The sequence below is a fragment of the Eretmochelys imbricata genome, chromosome 11 (assembly GCF_965152235.1).
Source record: "Eretmochelys imbricata isolate rEreImb1 chromosome 11, rEreImb1.hap1, whole genome shotgun sequence".
Classification (NCBI taxonomy): domain Eukaryota; kingdom Metazoa; phylum Chordata; order Testudines; family Cheloniidae; genus Eretmochelys; species Eretmochelys imbricata.
The window spans coordinates 65,751,246-65,775,926 of record NC_135582.1 but is presented as its reverse complement, the minus strand read 5'-3'; positions in this window follow the sequence as shown (position 1 = coordinate 65,775,926).

Genomic DNA, 24,681 nt, shown 5'->3' with positions numbered 1-24,681 from the left:
CCTCAGTACCTTTCCTAGATCTGAAGAAGAGCTCTGAGTAACTTCAAAGTTTGTCTCTCACACCAACAGAAGTTGGTCCAATAAAAGATATTACCTCACCCACCTTGTGTCTCTAATATCCTGGGACCGACATGGCTACAATAACTCTGCCCAGTTTTAAAGCTGTAGGCAGTAACAGACGGTGAATCCCAGCAATGATTGAACCTTGTGATATTCCAGACAACAAGAACTCTCTGCCTGCTTGCAGCTGTTTCCATCGCTTCAGGCTGACTCAACAGACATTCTAGGCTTCAGAGTGACACACAAACAGTGTGACACTTATGGAATCTGGAATCACTGGGATTTTGAACAGCAGAAGAGTGTTTAGACTAGTGGTGCCAGTTAACAACCTGCAAACTTTTCCAACATCCCACTGCCTACTGTGGATTATTTTTATTAGCGCTAGGAACCCCAGGGAACTTCTGAAAATAAGAAGCCACAGGATGTGTTGATCTTTATCACTACACCCAACAGAAATAGACCGAGCCAGGAGTGATGTAATGCCGTCAACAGGCCAGATATTACACAAAGCCAACAAATACAATGCAGGCTCCACCATCTTACCAGTCTTGATCTTGATCATTCTGCTCTCCCCATTTAGACCCTTTTTTTACTCTGTTTTGTCCACTTTGCTAGAGGCAGAATTTATTTTATTTATCTACCATCACCGAGGGAGCTGAAAACATGTAGTGTTATCCTTCAAAAAGTCATTTTGATCAGTGGCATTTCAGCCACTTTCTCAAAGCCTAGAGATGGAGCCAGCTGGGTCTCTGAGGTGATATCTGAAAGACAGCATCTAATTCACTGATGAGCGTGCTGGGTTAGCACAGAGCATTCAGAGAATGAAAAGCATGAAGTAAGCTTTAGAAGGGGTAAGGAAGCCTGCCACTAACAGAATATGGCACTTGTTTACTGAGATGTGCTATGAATATAGCAACCTCTTCCCCTTTAGATTATATTTCCATCAAACACATTATCATGCAAGCGCACATTAGTGTCTGTTTATTCCTCTGTAATTTACAAACTTCCCAGGAAGTAGGTGGCTGTTGGCAAAAGGATAGATTCTCATCTTTTCTTCTGGGTAGCTGAGTTTGGAAAGAAGACGGGGTTATGGCGGGAGCAACGGAACACTGTCCCGCAGCCCTGGAGCTGTGGTAGAGACAGTGTGAGGACAACCCTAGAGGCAGTGTGGCCTAATGGACAGAGCACCAGACTGGGACTCAGGAAACCTGGGTTCTATTCCCTGCCCTGCTTGGTGACCTTTGACAATTCTCTGCCCCTTTATGCCTCAATTTCCCCACCTGTAAAATGGGGATAATGATCCTGGCCTCTTTTGGAAAGCATAGAGAGATCTCCTGATAAAGCGTGCTAGATAAGAGATTGTTAGCATGGAATGCTGGAGAACCCAGAATTCCATCCGCAATCTTCCCTTGTTCTACTGGAGTAGTCAGGCAGGCCACAAAGAGCAGAATGTTGGGGTGCTCAAGAACTGCCATCCTGCCAGGCCATTTCCCCAGATCCTTCCTTCCCACCCTGCACAGCAGAATGCCGTTGACTTCTGTTGCACCCAAGGTAGTCTGTGACTGTGGAGGTGGTAGCTGGATTTGCCTCACTGGTCGTAGGAAGGATAGATCAGAGCAAATCTCTGTAGACCACTACCTAGAAGAGCAGCAAGTATTATGCAAGGCTAGGCACAGGGTCTTGAAAACAAAGAGAGAGCACTTGTCAAGAAAGCTGTGGCCCTTGCCCTACAGTTCATCAGATCAACACCATATTACTGCCAGAGGTTATGCCTTGTGGTCATTCCAAAATGTAAGTGCATGAGGACTGCAGTTGCCTACACTAATGTAGGTTGTCTTGCCGCAAGCACAATGCACAGCAGCCAGCATCTGATTTCCAGGGGGATGGGGAAGGTGTTCATTTTGACCTATCATTCTTTGACGGCTTTGGCCCTCTACTACCTGAGGAGCAACCTCTTTTCTCCTGTAGCAGGTTAGGTTTCGCGTGCAGCAGCCAAATGGGGCTGGTATATATCCTGTGATATATACAGGAAATCAAACTAGATGATCTGGTGGTCTCTGCTGGCCTTATCCTCTATGACTATGACTGAGAAGAGGTGCTCAAGCTAGTACCTCCCTGGTTTAAATGATAGGTGGATCATGACTGGGCTTTCTTGGGGACACCAGTGTTTATTTTAATCCTTGGTCCGCTGAGGCCCATATTGGAAGGCCTGGGTTTCCCCCCAGGACTAACTGTGAACAGGGTGGGAGTGGAGTGGGATCTTGGAACAGCTAGCCCTGTGTCAGCATTTTGCCAATCACGCATTATTACAGACTGTGGACAGTCTGGGGCAGGGACTGTCACTGGCTATGGGTATGTACAGCACCTATCAAAGCGGTTTGAACCTGCAGGTACTAATGCAATAGAAGTGAGAAATAACAGTAGCGGTACTAATGACATTTGAGGTTATTGCTCAGGACAGTTTTAAAATCTAAATATATAAATGATTGACCCCTCACTGCAAGTTTAATAGTTATAGCTACTAAGGGGAAACAGAGTAGAAGTAGAATTACCTAAAGAACAATTTCTTAACCAAATCTTTAAGCCCTGCACAGAAAATTCTCACTGAAAGGGCAGAACACTCCCGACTACACAAGAAGAAAGGTGGCTGACAATTGTCAACCCTTAAACTCATACCACAACAGTAAGAATTGACTTCCTGTCCCAATTCCCTCTGTATTCTCCAGAAGAGCGAACAGTCAAAGCAATGAAATTTAAATACTAGCAAAATCCACAGAGTAAACCGCAGCAGTGGGGTGGGGTAGGATGGGGTGGGGTTCAGCATACAAAAGTGGTGTATTTTCCTCAGCAGAGACCATTAGCTACATCATGCTCATCCCCAGTACCAGTCAACAATTCAGCAAAGCTTTTCCAGTTAACATACTGCATGGTATTGGAGAGAGGGGTGTAAACAGTTCCCAAACAATGTTTAGTGTGCTCTTCTCTAGCTTAAAGAACAAAGAGACTTCCCTTTTTTAACACAGAACAAAATGTACTAGAGCTGTCAAGCAATTAAAAAAATTAAACAATAATAGAATACCATTTATTTAAATATTTTTGGATGTTTTCTGTATTTTCAATTATACTACAATTGTGCAATGCAAACGCCTGTTCTCACTTTCAGGTGATATTGTAAATAAGAAGCAGGCAGCATTATCTCCCATAAATGTAAACAAACTTGTTTGCCTGAGCGATTGGCTGAACAAGAAGTAGGACTGAGTGGACTTGTAGGCTCTAAAGTTTTACATTGTTTTATTTTTGAATGCAGGTATTTTTTGTACATAATTCTACATTTGTAAGTTCAACTTTCATGATGAAGAGGTTGCACGACAGTACTTGTATGAGGTGAATTGAAAAATACTATTTCTTTTGTCTATCATTTTTACAGTGCAAGTATTTGTAATAAAAAATAATATACAGTGAACACTGTACACTTTGTATTCTGTGTTGTAACTGAAATTGATATATTTGAAAATGTAGAAAAACATCCCAAGTATATACCGATTGATTTGAAACAAGCTCGCACCACTTCCTAAACACTGCTGCTGGGTTTGAACTCCAGTGTAACATCCATTTGGTAGAAATGAAAGTCTCCAATTAAAACCAGAGTTTGTTTATGTCACTTTGGGAAGTAGAAGGGAGAGAGAGAAGGGAAAGCTGAATAATTCAGTGAGTGATCCATATTGTGCTACTACCGTACATAATCATCGTTATACTAATATGACTTTCCCACACAGCCCTTCCATTGGGGAATCTCAAAGCACTCTGCAGCCATTAGTGACAGCAGCAACACTCCTGGTCTTCTTTACAGAGGAGGAAATTGAGGCAGAGAGACAAAACAAGCACCATATTTTCTAAAGAGCAGCCTTCCTTCTGCAGGTGCCTATGAATTATACCCCTTGAAATCAGGCTGAGGCACAAGCCCTCAGATTTGTATCCCATCATTCATGGTGTGGGTGCCAAAATGGAAGCAAAAAGGGAAGCGGACCATGACCTTGGTGCAAATGTTCCACTGAGAGACTGGGCTAGGTCACCCCAGAAATCTGGTTGATCCGGGAACAGACATCATGGGCCTCCAGACTCAGAGTCCTGGACTTCAGCCGCACGACCACTCTTCTGCCCCTGTCAAATGGCAATATTTAGAAAGTTGTCCCCATTACTCACATGTGGCACCGGCGTCACCAGGGTCCACTTCTCTGAACCCACAGCTCTAATCCCAGGTTCACTCACTGGGGGAAAAAAGGAAATGGGAATTAAGATAAATATATCTGGTTTAAACTGGACATTGAGTATCATTTACTAGCAGGTACATGCTTGGGAGCAAATTCAGCCCTAGTGTAAGCAGCTCAGACTCCCCTGGCTGATGAGCACTTCAGATGAGCACACAGTTATCCACCTGTTCAGAAAAATGACACCACAATGGAGTTGTTCCAAACTCTGTTGTGTTCCACTGAACTTTCTTGAGGCACTGGAGATGCAGTGGGAAACCCTGTGTTTCCCAGAATTCAGGCTGTATATGGTGTGTAAAGAGTTAATCAAAATTAGGCATTCCATCTCTGTACATTTTCCCTGCTGTTTTATTGGTTCAAGTTAAGGGTGGCCCTCATTTCCTTCTCTCAGAGTATCTCTCTTAAGAGAAGGGAAGAGACACTCAAGATGTGCTGGAACATTGCTAGTTACAGCTGTTTTCAAAAATGACTGTCAAGCACCCAGAATGATGCTTGATAGTGGTTGTAACATGAATCTAGACAGCATGATTCTTCTCCGATTGTGGACAGGGACAAAAAGAGCAATTAAGCAATGGAATAAACTGCCAAGTGTGGATGTGAAACCACAGGAGATAATTCACCATCACTGGAAATATTCAGAACTAGACTTGACATCATCTAGCAGAGATGATTTAAAGATAACTAAATTAATTCTGCCATGATGTAGAAGAATGAACTAACTAAATCAATGCAGGATTTAGTCCTTCAAACTCTGATAACCCTCAAATCATTTAATGATTCTACGAGGACAGATCTGTTCCATTGTATTTAAATCTGCACCCCAAGGTAAGAAGAATTTAACAGAACAAGAACTTACCAGATCTCGGAGGTGCTGGTTTTGTCTTCCTGAAAGATTTTTCCTGAAAAGGAAAAATAAAAGTCCCATTTATTGCAGACCACTCTGAAACCTACCAGAGAAAAGGTCAAGCACTCTCCTTTGTATTCTTTTTTCAAACATTTCACTTCCAAAAATGAAATTAACTTTCTTATTAAAGTCATTGAAATTCCCTCCCCAACCACAGAGCTGAGCAACATTAATATTAATTTTAATTCTGAATACTGTATAAAAAGGGGGGATTTTTTTCATTAGGAAGGGAAGAAAAAGCCTACTTAGCATATCTAAATGAAGAATGTAAGATTTATAATGGCATACAATAGCAATCATGTAAAAGCTACAAGACGGTACTATTCTCTCAGGGCTTTTATCAAGGTAGTTATCCTAAGTAAAATGTGAAATCCAATCAGAAATCACTCACAGAGTTCAGCATTCACACACTGTTGTACTGTAAATAATATTGCCTATGATAGCAAATGTTCTCTGTTTATGATTCCATAATTTAGGTGATGTCAGGAGTTAGCACTCACAATTATTATGCACTGCATTGTTAGGAGTTAGGAGGAGTTTAAGTATGGCAGGAAGCCAAACTATAAACTGATTTGTGATGCTACCAGAATAAAGGATGGGATTCATCAAAGAGAGAACATGATTGTGACGTTATTGACATGAACTGTGACTATATAGATCATTGTTGCAACCAGGGTCCTGTGGTTGCAGCAGGTCTTGTACAGAGGAGGTCAAGTTGGGTGTCTATGGAAAGGCTGTAGTTTGCTGGGTATGATTATGCTGTCTGTCTGCGTGCACCATTTTTGTATTTGAAGTTATGAATATTGGCTATGTACTTGTATCTCAGTGTGTTTGATTCTAAGTAGCCTCAGTGAAGCATTTGGTCAGCTTCTTGAGAAAGGACTATTCTCAGTAAGTGCCAAATTAAGAAATACTTAACTGACAATGGACTTTGAGAAATGCCAATCCACATCTGAGCTTTCCTGGGAACATTCAAACAACATGTAAACAATGGCATCAGCCTGCAAAAAGCTGAATCATTCATGGACATGTGACTTGCCCCGGTGGCTACAAACTCCATCTTGTTGCTGTGACTTTGCACAGAAGAACAAAGGGGTTCCCACCCACAAGAGAGAGAATATAAAAGGCCCTGGAAGCCTCTCCATTTTGTTTTCAGCTGGCTCAAGAAATGTCCTCTCCACCACCAAGAGATGCCTGAAAGAAACTGGAACAAAGGACAGTAGCTACAGGGATGTGAGTGATTGCTGGACCCAGACAGGAAAGACTCCAGTCTGTGAAAGAAGCTTATTGGAACATCTGTGGGGGTGAGATTTCATCTTTAATTAGTTTCTTAAATGTATTAGGCTTAGATTTTTGTGTTTTTTCTTTATTTTGCTTGGTAACTTACTTGTTCTGTCTGTTATTACTTGGAACCGCTTAAATCCTACTTTTTATATTAATAAAATCACTTTTGCTTATTAATTAACCCAAGGGAGCAAACAGCTGTGCATATCTCTCTCTCAGTGTTATAGAGAGCGGACAATTTATGTGTTTAGCCTGTATAAGCTTTATACAGAGTAAAATGGATTTACTTGGAGTTTGGATCCCATTGGGAGCTGGGTATCTGGGTGCTAGAGACAGGAGCACTTGCTAAGCCATTTTCAGTTAAGTCTGCAGCTTTGGGGGTGTGTGTCAGACCCTGGGTCTGTGTTGCAGTAGATTACCATATCTGGCTCAACAGGACAAGGTTCTGGAGGCCCAAACTGGCACAGAAAACAGGCTCAGAGATAGTCTCAGCACATCAGGTGACAGTCCTGAGGAGGTATCTGTGATTGAACCCATCACAAGGAGGTTGTTAGCTTTTCAAACTTGAATGGATATATCATGAATGGGACTTAGGTCCTGGACTTGCATATCTCCTTCAGGAACAGTTTTAGCCACCGATACTTATGCCAAGTGATACCTTAGCTGCAAGTCGTGCATTCGATTCCAAGGGAATTAAAGGCCCATTCCTGTCCCCATTGAAGTCAGTGGGAGTTTTGGGATGACCTTCAGTGGGAGCAGAATCAGGGTCTAATTGCAGAGTAAAGTGATTGTATTACTCAACATGAGTGAGGGAGGCACAATCTGTCCCTTAACACAAGCTTTGTCTGCATGGAGGTGAGTGGGACCAGGTCTTTTTGTAATTCAAAGGTCATTCTAGTGAGATTCCTATGCTATACAGGGTCCACGCTAGAGAGGCCATTCTCTATCCATAAAATATTTGCTTCCAACACACACTGGGGGAAATTAGTCCAGTATGGGAAATACACTACCCTTCCACCCCAACACACACATTTGGAGCGGACCAACACGATATTTGACTCATAGTCCATTGGGGTATTTATTAACTGGAAGCTTTCTAGAAATGCCAGGGGGTGAACAAAGAAACAAATGCACTCAGGCAACCAAAATATCTCCCTCCCTTGCTCCTACCCTCAACTCATTGGCCTATGCTAGCAGTGAATTATTACCCCCAGCAGACTGGCAGGGATCGAGACAAGCCTCTAGCCATCTCCCTTCATGTAGGAAAGAGTAGACAGGTCACAGAGCCCCTTACTCCTGTATGCCTAGATCCAAGGTCTGGATAGCCCATGCAGGGGGTGTCACAACATACCTTCTGGATGTGTCCTAAACTTTCTCCATACCCGTGCTGCTCTGTGTCTGTTCTCATTACAGACCCATACTTCCCTGGGGATGAATCTTGATGGTCAACATCTCGACCTACAAAGATACCTTTTCTACAACGCAAAATTGTCCAAAGGATCAGTTTGGCCATTTTAAAATGATGGAAGTTGGAGCCGGGGGGAGGGGAGATAAAAAAAAACAACCAACGACGTGTTTCCCATTCTTTTGAGTCAGAAAGTACTTTAATTTGAAAACTGTAAACAATTAACTTATTTTAAAAGGTCTAATCCCTTTTGGAATTATGGAGAGGAAAAAAGGAAAGATAAGGTGGATGTCCAACTTTTGCTCTACAACAGTGGGTTTGATCCTGCCCTCAAGGAAGTCGGTGGCAAATTCTTATTGATCTCAGTGGGAATAGACTTGGGTCCTAATTTTAAAAGAAGCATCATATGCATTGGTCATCCCAAAAACCTAAGGCTAATTGCCTTAGAGAACTGTGTAACGTTAGTTTAGCGGGCCAGATACACAGATTGTGAGCTTCAGCGATGCGAAGTAGCTGTAAACCCACTTTAACTAGATGGATCAGATTGGAGTTGTTCCAGTCATTGTATGTAAGCATTTATCTAAGTTACCAGAGCAGCAGAAAATGAAAGAAAGCCTCTTGGGCAGAAAACATGTGTGACGGGTTAGATCACAGAAACCCCTTGGGAGCTGCCACCTGATGTGCCAAGACTACTTCTGCTCCTGCTTTCCTGCCTGTCAGCTTAGGACTTCAGTGCCCTGTCTGGTTTAAGCCAGACCTGCTAGCCTGCTGCAAACCCAGACCCAGGTTTGAACCACGTCCCCTAACAGCTGTAGGCTTAACTGAAAGCAACTTACAGAAGTGTTCCTGTCCTTGACACTCAGATGCCCAATTCCCAGTGGGGTCCAAACCCTGAATAAATCCGTTTTACCCTGTATAAAGCTTATACAGGGTAAACTCATAAACTGTTTGCCTTCTATAACGCTGATAGAGAGATATGCATAGCTGTTTGCCCTACCAAGCATTAATACATACTCTGGGTTAATTAATAAGTAAAAAGTGATTTTATTAAGTACAGAAAGTAGGATTTAAGTGGTTCCAAGTAGTGACAGACAGAACAAAATAATTACCAAGCAAAATAAAATAAAACACACAAGTCTATGTCTAATCAAACTGAATACAGATAAAATCCTCACCAGTTCCAATAAGCTCTCTTTTACAGACTAGTCTCTTTCTAGTCTGTGTCTAGCAATCACTCACACCCCCTGTAGTTACTGTCCTTCGTTCCAGTTTCTTTCATGTATCCTTGTGGGTGGAGAGGCTATCTCCTTAGCCAGCTGAAGACCAAATAGAGGGGTCTCCCATGGTCTTAAATAGACTCTCTCTTGTGGGTGGAGACCCCCTCCTCTCCCCTATGCAAAGTCCAGCTCCAACATGGAGTTCTGGAGTCACCGGGGCAAGTCACATGTCCATGCATGACTCCCAGTTTTTACAGGCGGAAGCCATTGTCCACATGGTATCCTGAATATCTCCAGGAAGACTTCTTATGTGGATTGGAGCATTCCAAGATGCATTGTTCCTTAAATGTGTCTTGACTGGGCACTTAACTTTGTGAATTCCTTTCTCCAGGAACTGACCAAATGCTCTACTAAGGTTATTTAGAAATCAAGCCAGTACACGGCCAATATTCGTAACTTCAAATACAAAAATGATACATGCGTACAAATAGGATTAATAGATTCAGTAGAGCATAACCTTTACATAGATATGTTACATAGCATATGTAGCACAGAACATATTCCAGTTATGTCATATATATCCATAAGCATATTTACATAAAGCTTAGGGGGGCACCATCACAACATGTATGTATATTGTTACATTAAATCTTACTATTATGTTAAACATATTAACAACAGTTCACATATCAAAAGACTTCCATTAGAGATTTTTGCCTTCTGTATTAACAGGATCACTATGTTTGTAGCACTGTTCATTATGTTAATATATCACTTTTGTACTGTGAGTGTCCATTCTCATTAACTGATTTTATGTATTGTTTGTCCATGATGACTAAAAATAGTAACAAGTAAATTAAATACAAAAACCTGTTTAAATTATTCTCTTTGGACCAGACCCTTATTCAGATTGAGTAGAACATCATTCCACTAATATTCCTAAGAGAAATCAATGCTATTGGAGAAGTAAGGTACTAGACAACGTTAGTAAGGAACCCACAGTCAGACCTTGAGGACTTAACCAAGCGCCAGTGAGCAGAGCAGTAAGACTAGATGTGCAGTCCACTGTGTCCTCTGAAAGGCTAGTTTTGCAAGCCAAAGGGAGATCATCATAGAGCAGAGGGAACACACTGTGGGATGCCCTTTGCAGACCTTCTGCGCAGAAGCAAAATGCCACCCCTTCACCCCCTCCCGGTTCTGTGGAGTGCGCCACCAATGACCATTGATGGGCAATGTACAGGAGATGCAGAGTTTCCCAGAGTCTGTGCCGTCTTCCCATGGTCTTACCTCCCAGCAGAGTAGAACCATGGTGGCTCAGCTGCTTTTCGGGCCTTGTGTGAGCATGAGGGAAGGGTCATGACTGATCCCTAACTGCCTATATGCGGGGGAACAATTCAGAGAGCAGAGGACTTTCTAGTCTAGCAGCTAAAGGCAAAACAAGATCCAATGGCTGAGAACTGAAGCTAGACAAATTTGGGCTAGAATGAAGGCAGAACATTTTAACAGTGAAGGTAAGTAATGATTGGAACAATTTACCAAGGGATTTGATGGATTCTGTATCACATGAAGTCTTTTAAAACAGCCCTGGATGTCTGTCTAAAATATACGCAACTAGAGGTTATGGACATAGCACATGAATAATTACTGGGTGAAATTCTATGACTTGTGTTTTACAGGACGTTAGACTAGATGATCATAACAGTCCCTTTCTGGCCTTAAAATCTACAGCTCTGTGAAACTCCTGGGTTCTCCTGTAATTGGTCCTTCTAGAGGAATTTTAAATGGCTGAGTACATCTATTTGACATCTCAGACCTTTTCAGAAACTGAACCATCGGCAACACTTATCTGCTGTTGGAACATGAATTTTACAACCCATGGGCCAGATACTGAGCTGATGTAAAGCAGCATAGATAACTTCACTGAAGTCAGTGGAGTTTCCTCAGTTTATTCCAGCTGAGGATCTGACCCCACGTCTATTGGAACCTATATTTCTCAACCTTCCCATATTACAACCCAAATTTACCCCTCATTAGCCTGAATAACAGAAGCTATTAACAAATGATCTCTCCCCCTGCTTACATCTTCAGAGCTGTGTCCCGGATTTTTCACAGCATTTCCTTAATAATTATGTTATATCTAGAATATGTCATGTGTACACTTTGTTTTGAACCCATCCTGCGGGCACTCAAAGGGAATAATCAAGCTGAGAGCTAATCTGTAAATAAATAGACTTAGTGAGGTTATGGCAACGGGATAAGCAGGATTTATACTTCAGGAGGAAAAAATGAATACAGATGGGTACTCAAGCTGTGGGTTTCACGGTTAAGCTAAGAGTGCCGTGTTAAGTAGGAGCAAGGGAGCTCTTCATACATATGTTACTACCCAAAGATCCTTAGAAAACTGTAACAGTGAATACTGAAAACCATGTTACAAAAATATTTATCCAGTGAGACAACATGGGGGGGAAAGGGGAGGCAATAGGAAAACTGTGTTGATTCTCAGTAATATGTTAGGGGTTTATTCTCCCTTACTACCTTACTTTATTTATTTATCAGCTATATAACATATATTTGTAATGTGCACTGTGCCTAGCACTAGCTTCATGGGGCACTGTTCCTAGACCAGACTCTACAGCAATACAATACAAACGTTACATAACAACAACAACAAAAGTGCCCATCCATTGCTAAGGGTGCCTTTACAATATTCTAAATCAAAATTTAAACTCACCAGTCTGTGCATAGCTCAGATAATTACCCACAACTAATCATAAACATCACCACCGCCCTCTTCTGGCTTCATAGCCCACCTCCTTCCTGCCTGCCCAGAGGAAAAAAAAACAAGTTTTGCTGCATTCCAGAGAGTTGAGCAGACCAGGGCCCTGATGGACTGAGGGAGTAAGTGAGTTCTAATATCAAGGGGCTTTTCATAGGCCTGCCAGCAGCTCCCTACCCCATATCTATCCTAAAGGAATTTCAGCTTGAAAGACTCCAGTGATCTCAGATGTAGCAAATAGTATATGGGCGCTCTCTTACCTAAATCATTATGGGACTCTGATGTCAGTGGGACAGCTACATTCAAAACCAAGGGAAATTATGCTCCTTAGATTAGCAGTTCTCAGTATGGCACCGGCAACCTCAGCATGGCTCAGGAGTGCCATCTGTCGAGTTATGGGGAGAGAGCAGAAAACACAGGCCCAGTCTGCTTGGCAGAAGACAGCTGTCAGGAGCCAATGGGAGCGAGCACAGAGACAGGAAGGAAGAGCTTACCGCCCTTTCCTAGTGCTGAATACATTTCTGCTACTGAAAATTGGGCCAGGCCAAATCTTGTAGTCCTTAGCCAGGCAATATTCCTACTCAGTGCTGCAAAGTCCCAGTGACTTCAGTGGAGGGATGGACTTGCCTTAAGCAAGACAACAGGATTTTCCCCGAATTTATACTAAGTATAAGGGCTAAGTTCAGGATAGGCTGATCAGTCTGCAATTCGTCTCACAACGAGAGGCGCTTTCTTGTTGCCCTGTCCCAGAAGCAGCCAGGAGGGAGACTGACTCCGCGAATCACAGGCTCCTTCCTGGTCTCACCACTGCTCCAGGGAGACAGTAAACACAGTAGGCCAACCCCTGTCTATCAGTACCTTCGCAGGAAGAACACACCCCATACTTAAGGGCTTTTTAATCCATGTACGTTTAAATTTGAAATGTTTAACAGTGAGGGTGATTAACCACTGGAACAAACTACCAACGGAAGAAGTGGATTCTCCATCTTTTCGACTCTTCAGATCCAGACAGGAAATGTGCTTTAAATGGGTAAAATTATCTGGCCTGCACTAGACAGGACGTCAGACAAGATGATCTAATGAACCCTTCTGGCCTCAACATTTATAAATCTATGAATGAAAGCATTTACTGTACTCTCCAGTGCAGTGAGATAACTACACAACCATGCACATTAGGATGAAGGTAAGGCTCCTCCATAGCCTAACTGGTTGTTAATTTTTATTATTGATTATTATTATTATTATGATGATGATGATGATGATTTAGTCTTCTTTGTAACTAGGGGTTTGATCAACTAGGGGCTGACGTCAATGAGAGTCTTCTGAATCTGGATCAAGCCTAAGATATGGTGATGAACATACCTCTCACACAGCCCTGTAGATTTCCATTAAGAAACTAAAGGGAACAGTTAGCTTTGCAAACTGAATGTCTTTCTGAACTCTAGATACATGGGGAGGGGAAGAGGGGAAAGAGAGAATAAGCAGCTCTGAAGTGGTAAGTGATCATTTATGTTTGTTTTCTGGTGGCTTTCTTGAATGGAATTGTTACTCTGGGTTTGGAACTTTGTCGGAAACAGTTTTAGAACGTTGCTGCGTTAGCAATATATTCCATTCACATGACTTTTTATTTCTGTCATCTCAGGAAGCCCACTGGATTATAGGTGAAAAGTCCATTATGAATTTCCCCCCCTCGCTGAGGTAAATATTTTGTAAATTTCTCCCCCCCACACATCTTGCAAATTTCATATTTACAGCATAAAATGCTGCATGAAAGCAGCAAAGAAGTTTCACTTTTTATTAATAAAATAAAACTAACAGGTAATTATCTTTGTTTGATTTCTTAATAACACATGAAAGCTTAATGGGATGCACTAATGCTGAAATCACTGCTTAACGCCATGACTAACCGCAATATCAGTGCTCAAGGGATGATCTCATCAAACTCCAATGAGACTGGGAAAAAAAGGGACACCCATGTTTTCCCCTCCCTGTCCCTCGCAAAATTTAGGACTTAATCTACCACAATAATAATACCGTAAGTTTTTGGGTCTCACTCTTGCCCTGCAAAGCCTCCTCTGTGCTGCTGGCTGCCTTAAACAGGCAGTTAAGGATACCCTCACCCGCACCAAGCATGGGGTTACCCACCTACTCTTTTTCTTGGTGTAAGGCCATGCTGAAATAGGGGAGGGGTGTGTTGGGACATGTTAGGTGGGAGAAGGCAGGCTAAGGACTGAGCCCAGGAAAGGCTGCAGGAAGATAGCGTCTCCAGGGAAGAAGGCTTAGGAGTATGGCTCCATACCAGGGCTGGGACTACTTAAAGACTGAGCCTGGGGAGGGTTATAGAGATACCAATGGAGGGGTACTGGGATAGGCCTCTGATGGACTGTACATGCAGGAAGAGGTCTGTTTGTTTCACATACAAACCATGTGTGTGACTCTGCTGGAGGGCTAAGTCATTGAAAACCCTCCTGAAAAACCATTGACAGAGGTCACCACAGACTAAGATTGTAGGCACTTTCAAGAGGTGGGTGCCATGCCGTTATAGCAGCCCTCTGAACAGAGCACTGGATTGTGATGTGAGACCTGGATTCTCTTCTGGGCTCTGCCTCTGACCAGCTGAATAACCTTGGGCAAGTCACTGCACCTCTCTGTGCCTCAGTTTCCTCATCTGTAAAATGAAGATAATACCAACCTCCTTTGTAAAGCGCTTTGTGATCTACTGATGAAAAGTGCTGTATAAGACTGATGCATTATTATTAAAAAGGAAGCCAGCTGTGGCATACTGCAGCCTGAACAATTATTACACTTATAAGATTATTTATTAGGAGGCAACATGCACTTGTCAGAGATAACTGGTTCTTTTCCTAGGCAGCTACTTTGATAAGATGGAATTTGGTAAAAAATACAAACGTTATTTTACACGGACAACAATAATTGAAGTCATAGGAAAATTTAATATACATAATGATTAGAATAAGATAAGTACAGTTAAGTGGTTTCATGCATCGTTCCATATTTACAATCTTGTTCTGTGCATACTTACAACTCTGTGGAGACCACTGGAAACAAAGATAGTAGGGAAAGTAAGTGAAGCCCATAAGAAGATTATAAGAAGATCAATTCCTACCCCATCTGTATGTAGCCTTTGGGGTGGGGTCCATAATTTAGCATTAATATTATGATTTACATCACTTCTTTCTCAGTAATTCCTATATGCAAATGTGCTCTAACTACTTACGAACTGCATAGCAACCTGATTGCCAAAGCCCCCCAAAACTCCCTGCAGAATTCTGCAGTGTACTGTACCCTTTGTGGTCACTTATTTTTCCCCTCAGAATGAGAATGCAGAACTGATGACTTAGGGTACTCTCTTTAGGCCTACACTATTTCAGCTAGATCCCAGCCTTTGACATAAATACTCCCACAAGGCCTTAGCTGAATATAACAGCCTTCAACTATAGCAAGTTAACTAATAACCCATTTATTTCTGCCTCCCTATTTGCCTCCCATGCATGTTCCAAGTTAATAAGCAATACACCCCTATCAATGTTATACTCTTACAATGTCATTTTACCTCTAGCAAGCATAAAAACACCTGCAAGACAGGGCCATTAGTCATAAGATCACATCAAAGATTAACAATACGTACACACCATCTTCCAGACTCGCTGTACAGCCTAGCAAATGCAGGCCCTTTAAAAGAGGCATCTGCAGGTATCTTGAGGCATAAGTAGGGAGAGTAGACCACAGTGCTCAAAAATCCTTTTTACACCATAATAAAGTACTACATCTCCTGGATTTATTTCAGTGCACTCCAAGCACGGGACCATTCCTGGGCACAGAAGAGAAGAGCCCTGTCAGGTTTTGATCAATAAGAGGAGGCGATGCGAGCTGTAATAACATCAAAAAATGTAAGAAACCCTTTGATGTAGAAAAATGTCGTATTGCTGTTTGTCTGCATATCTGGTAAATCACTCATCAGGAGAGCGACTGCTTCAGTTAGGGCTGGCTGGCAAAAGGGATAGGGTGGTTTTTTTCTTTTGGTATTTTGAGACTTTTATATACACGTTTTTATTTTAATTATTTGTGAAAGTGACTAGAACCATTTGGGAAAAGGCACATTGAAGAAATCCAAATAAGGAAACCAAATAAATTCACATTCACACACACACACACACCTTTGCCAGTTCATACCACTCCTTGGGGGTACAGAAACTTGCACTGGACGAATTTTAGTGCTGCCTGGAAATCAGAAGGACACAGATGAAATAAAAGCTTGTGGATACAGCCAAAACACTGGTTATTAAATTCAGTTATGCCAAAAACATCTCACAACACAACTGGTTTGGCTTGTGAGCACAGGCCCAAACTGCTATAAACAGTCTCAAGGAGAACACAAGATGCTGCCTGATGCTGCCTGCAGTATACAAGACTGCCCACCCAGACAAACAGTTCACCTGGATCTTTGGGAGTAAAACACCCCAATTCCCAGAGCATGTTCAAATGTTTCAAACAAAAAGGGATATTTTTGTTGGAAAATGCCCCCCCCACCCGAAAAATATTGTGGAAAACTGCTGACTCATTCAAGAATCATTTTTACAATATTATTCAGCATCACAATCATTATCATAAATATTATCAAGGTTCTGATGAAGTGAGCTGTAGCTCACGAAAGCTCATGCTCAAATAAATTGGTTAGTCTCTAAGGTGCCACAAGTACTCCTTTTCTTTTTGCGAATACAGACTAACACGGCTGTTACTCTGAAACCTGTCATTATCAAGGTTGTTTCCCAAAAACTGTTGATAGCCATTTCAATAACACATAATAAAAATATCTATCAATGTTTTGAAGGGAAAAAAACCCAGAAGGGGTCAGTTTCAAACCAGACAAACCATAACCACTATCAAAATTTCACAGGCTTTTTCCCCCATTCCTTGAACAGCTCTACACATTCCTCCCTGAAACCTCCTGACAACCCTTGAAGAGATTACAAGCTCGCAGCAGCACAAGTTACTTCATTGTGATGGTATTATGCAATTAGACTGTCTGAACAGTCACAATGTCACTGACAATTTTCAACACAGTACATTTTTGGCCAAAGGCCTTTGCCTGCATTTTGGTATTATCTCAGCACAAGGGAATTTCTACTGCAGGCCAGCTGAGACATATAGAGGACTCAGGAATATTGCAGCCATAACTGAGAACATACTAGTATTTGGTTGTCTAGAAGAGGAATTACATGCACACCTTTGCACTGTATTCCAGATATCAAATTAAAAGGTAAGTCTGGATCCAGTGAGAAGCATCATCTGCATTGCAGAGATGAGCTGTTTAGGTTGTTTCTTTACAATGCATGAGATAAAATCAGATCCAACTATAGTCATTGAGATGAAGGACATGGAACGTGCATGTAATTGTCAGGAGCTGGGGACATCTCTTGGTGTAATTAACTAGCTATCCAAAGAACTGGTCTAACGCCCATTGATTTCAGTGGAAATTACATTTGGCCCCTAATCTGTGTCAAACTTGTTTGCTTCTTTATGCAACCCTCCTTTGGAGGTCACCTTTAAATAAGATATATAACAATGAACTGGAAAACTATATTATTTTTATTGTTACTATGGTATTTTTAATGTGATCACATGATGTCTACCTGGCTTTTCCTTTAGCTACACATTATGGATTAACCTAATGCGATAGATATCATGACTCTGAAGTATATACAGTATGACATGTTTTTAAAAGTGTCTAAATATATAGTTACCCCACTGGCTGTTTATTATAGCATGTCAACTTTAATCTCTCCATGAGACAGATTTCTTTTTAAAAAATTGTAATATTTTAAAACAGAAACAAGTGAAAAGACAAACTAATTTACTTTCAATGCAGCTCCATTTATGGCAATGAAACCTGAATTACTCGGATCCAGAGGTACTGGGACCTTCTGTTACAGCAGCAGTGTCTTATGTCTTTCAGCACCATGGTCAGTGACTTCAGAACCCATTTCACCATCAAGGCTGACCACACTGAATGAGTCAACATTCACCAAAGGTTTCAGTTGTCTCTGAAAACAAGACATTTTATGCTCCTTTCTCCACGAGTCCTTTGGTGAGGAGGACTGTGCCACTCTTCCAAAATAGCAACGGGAAACACAGTCCGATTACAATCCCAATTGTACCAATATAAATCATCAGGAACTATGCTGAAACCAATACAGTTACACTGGTGTAAAAATTCTGAGAGCAGAATCAGGCCTTTCATCTCCAAAGCAGAGACACAGGCGGAAGACAGAATGTGATTTTTATGTTTATGAGGCCTTAAAATCCAGGTGTTTTCTGGTAAGGATTTGTTCTGTTAAGTTACTATATGAGATCCAAGCCAGATAGAGATTTTTTAAAAAAAATATTCTTCAAACTCTCTGAAAGAAATTAACATGATCAATAATAATAGTAACTGACAGCAGCAGTAACTGTTTGTTCTTTATATAAATACCATAGATATGCATGGCATCTGTCGGAGTTTTATAAAAGGGACCAATGAAGGGAAATCCTCAGGCAATAGAGCTAATTCTGTGCAAGTTCCTTTTGGCCCCTTGCATCCAAGCATTGTGTGAAGAAGGTGGCTGAAACGTACAGTGCTCCAGTGAATCTGGTTGGTTATGAAGCCATTAAAAGGTGGTAAAAATCAGAGCAACCCTTAAGGTGCTATGTCAGTTTCTGGTGGACTTGTTTTTCCCCTGGCAAGCCACAAGACTGAGGAGAAGTTTGAAGTGCTTAGAAACCACCTTTGCCTTCTCCACCCCAGTTCTGCTTCAGCACAGGTGGGGATTTGGCCAGGCTCTTCCAATGAATAATTTCACCAGTACTAATAACAAGAGGAAAATGTAAGTCCTGTGGATCATTACTGAGCCCTTCTTCTCAGGTTAGAACAAATTTCTGCAGGTTGCAAAGTATTCAGAGAACTCATTGGCATGGTTGGAGATAACTGTCTTATTCTCAAAGATAAGAGGTAGAAGAGACTGAAGTGACTAAGATGGGGTTGTCTTGTCCCCAGGAATTGGAATGCATGAAGAACACATTGCTTTTAATTATGTATTCACGGCCTCAGCACCTGGAGGCCTCAACCAAGGCCTCTTTGTGAGGGGCAATGCACAAACTCATAGTAAAAGACAGTCCCTGCCCTGAAGAGTTTACAAGGTAAGTAGACAAGACAGATAAAGAGTGGAAGGGGAAACAGAGGGATAGAGAAGTGAAGTGGCTTGCCCGATGTCACACAATGAGTCAGACGATAGAGCCATAAACAGAATGCAGGTCTCCTGCCTCCCAGTCCAGTACCATCTCCACTAGGCCACGTTGCTTCTTAGAGGACAAGTTAGACTGCCAGTCTGTTGTTAAAATGCTTCACAATCAGAAAGACACAGGCGGCTTGTCAGGACTTACAAAGAACTAAGATTACGTTAATTTCATTCTCCACCAATATTTCAACTCCTCACATCCTCAGAAGTATGGATTCCATCTCAAAACAATAGAATGGGGTTTACTTTAAAAAAATCTGTTCAGCTCCCAAAAAGGAGCCACAGTCTGATTAAATTGTACTCATCCATGTATCAAACCTGTCCTGTTGGAAAGTACTATGGAATTTAATAGGGATGAAACAAACGGGAGAAGTTTGATAGCATTCTCCAGAAATTACTATATAAATCTACAGACTTTAACGAAGAATTATCTACACTCTGTACAGTTTCTTTTAATCATCCTATTGAATTTAATAGAGAACTTCTGTAGAATTCTATAGAATGGTTAAAAAACATATAGAAAGGAGGTAAGTTTCTACTCGAGACAACTGATTCATAGAATCATAGAAGATTAGGGTTCGAAGAGACCTCAGGAGGTCATCTAGTCCAACCCCCTGCTCAAAGCAGGACCAATACCCAACTAAATCATCCCAGCCAGGCCTTTGTCAAGCAGGGCCTTAAAAATGCTAAAGATGGAGATTCCACCACCTCCCTAGGTAACCCATTCCAGTGCTTCACCAACCTCCTAGTGAAATAATTTTTCCTAATATCCAACCTAGACCTTCCCCACTGCAACTTGAGACCATTCCTCCTTGTTCTGTCATCTGCCACCACTGAGAACAGCCGAGCTCCATCCTCTTTGGAACCCCCCTTCAGGTAGTTGAAGGCTGCTATCAAATCCTACCTCACTCTTCTCTTTTGCAGACTAAATAAGCCCAGTTCCCCCAGCCTCTCCTCATAAGTCGTGTGCCCCAGTCCCCTAATCATTTTTGTTGCCCTCCGCTGGATTCTCTCCATTCTGTCCACATTGTTTCTGTAGTGGGGGGCCCAAAACTGGACGCAATATTCCAGATGTGGCCTCACCAATGCCGAATAGAGGGGAATAATCACTTCCCTCGATCTGCTGGCAATGCTCCTACTAATGCAGCCCAATATCTCATTAGCCTTCTTGGCAACAACAGCACACTGTTGACTCATATCCACTGTAATCCTCAGGTCCTTTTCCTAGATTCCAGGGCCAGAAGAGAGCACTGTTATAATCTATTCTGACCTCCTGCATAACACAAGCCATAGGACTCCCCTCAATTAATTCCTGTTTGAATTAAGTATATGATTAGAAAAAACATCCAATCTTGATTTAAAAATTGCCAGTGATGGAACCTCTACCACAACCCTTGGTAAATTGTTAATTACCTTTACCATTAAAAATATATATCTTTCTTCCAGTCTACATTTGCCTATCTTCAACTTCCATCCAGTGGATCATATTATACCTTTGTCTAATAAAGTAATTTCTATAGCACCCTTTAGGTTTCATTTTTAGGATGAAGTCTCTACAGTTTTCCCATTACATTGCACAGGGACCTTCTACTTCCTTTTGAGAGGGAACCCTCAACCTTTACTGTGGATCCTTCTCAATCCAACACATTGACCATGTGGCTTCTTCCACAGGAACCTTCCACAATTAGGCCCTTCTGAGCTGGCCTACCTTGCTAGTGGCAGAGAAGGGAGATCCAAAGCTTTAAATTCAGTGTTTAATGATGAGCTGCATTTTTCCCTTTCCAACTATCCTCTTTCCTCCAAGGATTCGTTCCTGCCTAATATAACACCTTCCTGGTCCTCCAGGAGAAGCATCTGTAATCCTTTATGCACCATGGTCATGCCATGGCAAGTCTCATGCAATAGGAAATGGAAGTCAGGCTGCTTTGGAAAGTAATTTCCATCCTAAATGTCTAGCAGGATCTATGGTGTTAAGAATCATGATGCCTCTGCTTGGGGCTGTTAGCCCTGGGAATGGAGAGCCAAGAACCAGACACAAACTCTAATCCCTCACACTGTAGCAATGTGTCAGCACTGGTCCCACCTGAGGTTACTTTCTGAAAAAGCCTAAACATCCAACGTAGTTTACCACTAAACTCCAGACCCAAATTACTTAGATTGCTTTGGTGGAGTTACTCTTATTGTGCAATTTGATCCTTGAGAGCATTTTTGACAGGATACTGCGGGCACAGCTAGTCTAGTCCTTACATCCATCCTTAAGACTTTCCTATACCTCCAAGATGTGATCCAGGTTGTGCCCATAGCGTTATGACTAAGACTGTACATTTCTAGGCAGGCTATGAGCCATTGTCAGAGCTAGGGCTGCCAATTTCACACCCCTCATGTTCATTTCCACTTCCCTTTTTTTCTCTGTCTGAAGGATTTATTTCTCCGATCCATTGGCAAAGCAGCCCCTTTGAATGCATTCTGACATGCTGTAATTTATGCAAAACTCTATGCTGAGCTTATCAGCTTGGCTATGGAAAGACTTTTCCACACTAGGAGCAGTTGTAATTTCCTTTAGAAATGGGGCAGAAAATGTCTTAGAAAAATACAAAATCCTTACTGTTGGTGCTGAACACCAACAACTCCTACTGAGGTCAACAGCAGTTGTGGGTGCTCTGGATAGTGCAGAATTGGTCCCAAGAATAATATCACTGCTCTTAACTATAACTTCAGTGGAATCCCCTGCCCATTCTCTCTCAAGTCTCTGCATTTCCCTGGGCTGCCAGATCTGTTTCTGCTCCATCAGTTCTGTTATTTCATTATTTCGTTTCACTCAGATATCTCCCTGGTGCACCTCCACTGTAATCACTGAAGTCACAGCAGGGGAGAATTTGGCCCATTTTGCTGGATTTGTTGATTGAGTTGGTAACCTAGTGCCAGTTGGTAACCTAGTGCCAACATGGAAAATTTCTGACATCTTAAACTTTTTAACAATCTGTAGTGGTGACCCAGAAAGCCAGCAAGTATACCGCACTATCATCAGCCCCTACGCAAATAGGGTAGGATTTACTTAGTTAGTGGACTCATGTTAACAACCCAAGAGCCTTTAGCACCATATATAATGGCCTACTTGAGACTCTTGGTAACAATCCAGGCAAGCTCTAGTTGGTACTGCCTTTGTACTTCCACAGTCCCTAGGCCTGTCCCCTGGCATAAGTTGGAGTAGCCTCAATTGGCCCCACTGGAATTGCTGGGGTACAGTGTGCTCTAGCTACACCCTCTCTTACCTCTGTCATGCTGACAACTCCTAAGGGGTGGCATAGAGCTAGGTATGATGGTTTTACACCACTCAGGAATTCTTCTTTGGCAGGAAACACCCCAGCTGAGCACTTGGGCCAGTTTTAAGACTGCTTGGCATGTACACAATAGGCACAAGGCAGCCGCCTTTGATCTGGCCCAACGTCTCTATTGGGTGAGTGTGGCTTCTTGTTTTTTGAGGTAAGAGATCACTGCTGGGCATATTCTTCCCATTCGGCATGTAGCCCGGCTGTCAGTTTTTCCAGCACGATGTCCTCTAATTGCCTCATCCACTGAGTTACTTCCAGTCCTGTATTCCAAAATGTCTGACCTTGTGAGTACAATCCATCTACCCTCACTTCATATCCTTTTGTGGAACAAACTTCTCCATGGTCACTAGGGCTTTTTAGCAGGAATAAATCAAGTGCTATGCTGTAGCTATTGCTGTATTACATGATGCATCTGGCTTACCTATGGCCGTTAAAAGCTGCGTTAATTCAAAAACACACTTTCTGTCCACCCCTTCATAATAGTCAGGTACTTTTTGGCTTGAACAGCAACATCACTGGATTATGAAACCCTTCCTTTCCATAGTGTCTGGTAGATAGAGAACCACAGAATGGTTTGCTCTGGAGACACTGGAGAATAGCTTGCTGTGGAAGCCTGTCAGTGGGTGTAATCTTTCCATCACTTCCCCTTTACAAACTCATAGACTACAAGGCCAGAAGGGACCATCTTGATAATCTAGTCTGACCTCCCGCACATTGCAGGCCACAATCTCGCCCAATCAGTCCTGTAATAGACCCCCCTAACCTTTGCCTGAATTACTGAAGTCTTCAAATCATGGTTTAAAGGCTTCAAGTTACAGACCATCCACCATTTACACTAGTTTAAACCTGCAAGTGATCCATGCCTCATGATGCAGAGGAAGGCAACTCTCCCCTCCCTTCTAGGTTCTCTGCCAATCTGACACAGGGGGAAATTCCTTCCTGACCCCAAATATGGTGATCAGTTAGCCCCTGAGCATGTGGGCAAGGTCCACCAGCCAGACACCTGGAAAATAATTCTCAGTAGTAACTCATCACCCTTCCCAGCTAGTGTCCAGTCACCAGCCGGCAGAGATATTTGCTGCTAGCACTCACAGATCAGCTACATGCCATTGTAAGCAGTCTCATCATACCATCCCCTCCATAAACGTATCAAGCTGAGTCTTGAACCCAGTTAGTTTTTTGCCCCCACTCCTCCCACACTGTTCCAGAACTTCACTCTGTTGGTTATAACCTTTGTCTAATTTCAAGACTAAACTTGTTAATGGCCAGTTTATATCCATTTGTTCTTGTGTCCACATTGGTATTGAACTTAAATAACTCTTCTCCCTCCCTGGGTATTTATCCCTCTGATATATTTATTGAGAGAAATCATATCTCCCCTTAGCCTTCTTTCGGTTAGGCTAAACAAGCCAAGCTCTGAGTCTCCCTCTTATAAGATAGGTTCTCAATTCATCTGATCATTCTAGTAGCCCTTCTCTGCACCTGTTCCAGTTTGAGTTAATCTTTCTTAAACATGGGAGACCAGAATTGCACACAGTATTCCAGATGAGGTCTCATCAAGGCCTTGTAAAATGGTATTAATACTTCCCTACCTCTGCTGGAAATACCTTACAGGATGCATCCTGGGACTATATTGGCTTTTTTCACAGCTGTATCACATTGGTGACTCATAGTCATCCTGTGATCAACCAATACTCCCAGGTCTTTCTCCTCCTCTGCCACTTCCAACTGATAAATCATCAGTTTATAAAAAAAATCCTTGTTGCTAGTCCTTAAGTGACATAGCACCTTGCACTATTAAATTTCATCCCACTTCTATTACTCCAGTTTTCAAAGTCATCAAGATCTTTTCCCCCCTTTCATAAAAATAGGAACTATAGTAGCAATTCTCCAGTCATAGGGTATGAACCCCAAGTTTACAGATTCATTAAAAATCCATGCTATTGGGTTTGCAAATTCATTTGTCAGTTCCTTTAATATTCTTGGATGGAGATTATCTGCGCCCCCCGATTTAGGCCCATTAAGCTGTTTGAGTCTGACCTCCACCACAGATGTGTTAATTTCTACTTCCATATCTTCATTCCCATAAGCCACCCTGCCACTACCCCTAAACTCTTCATTAGCCTTATAAAAGCTGAGG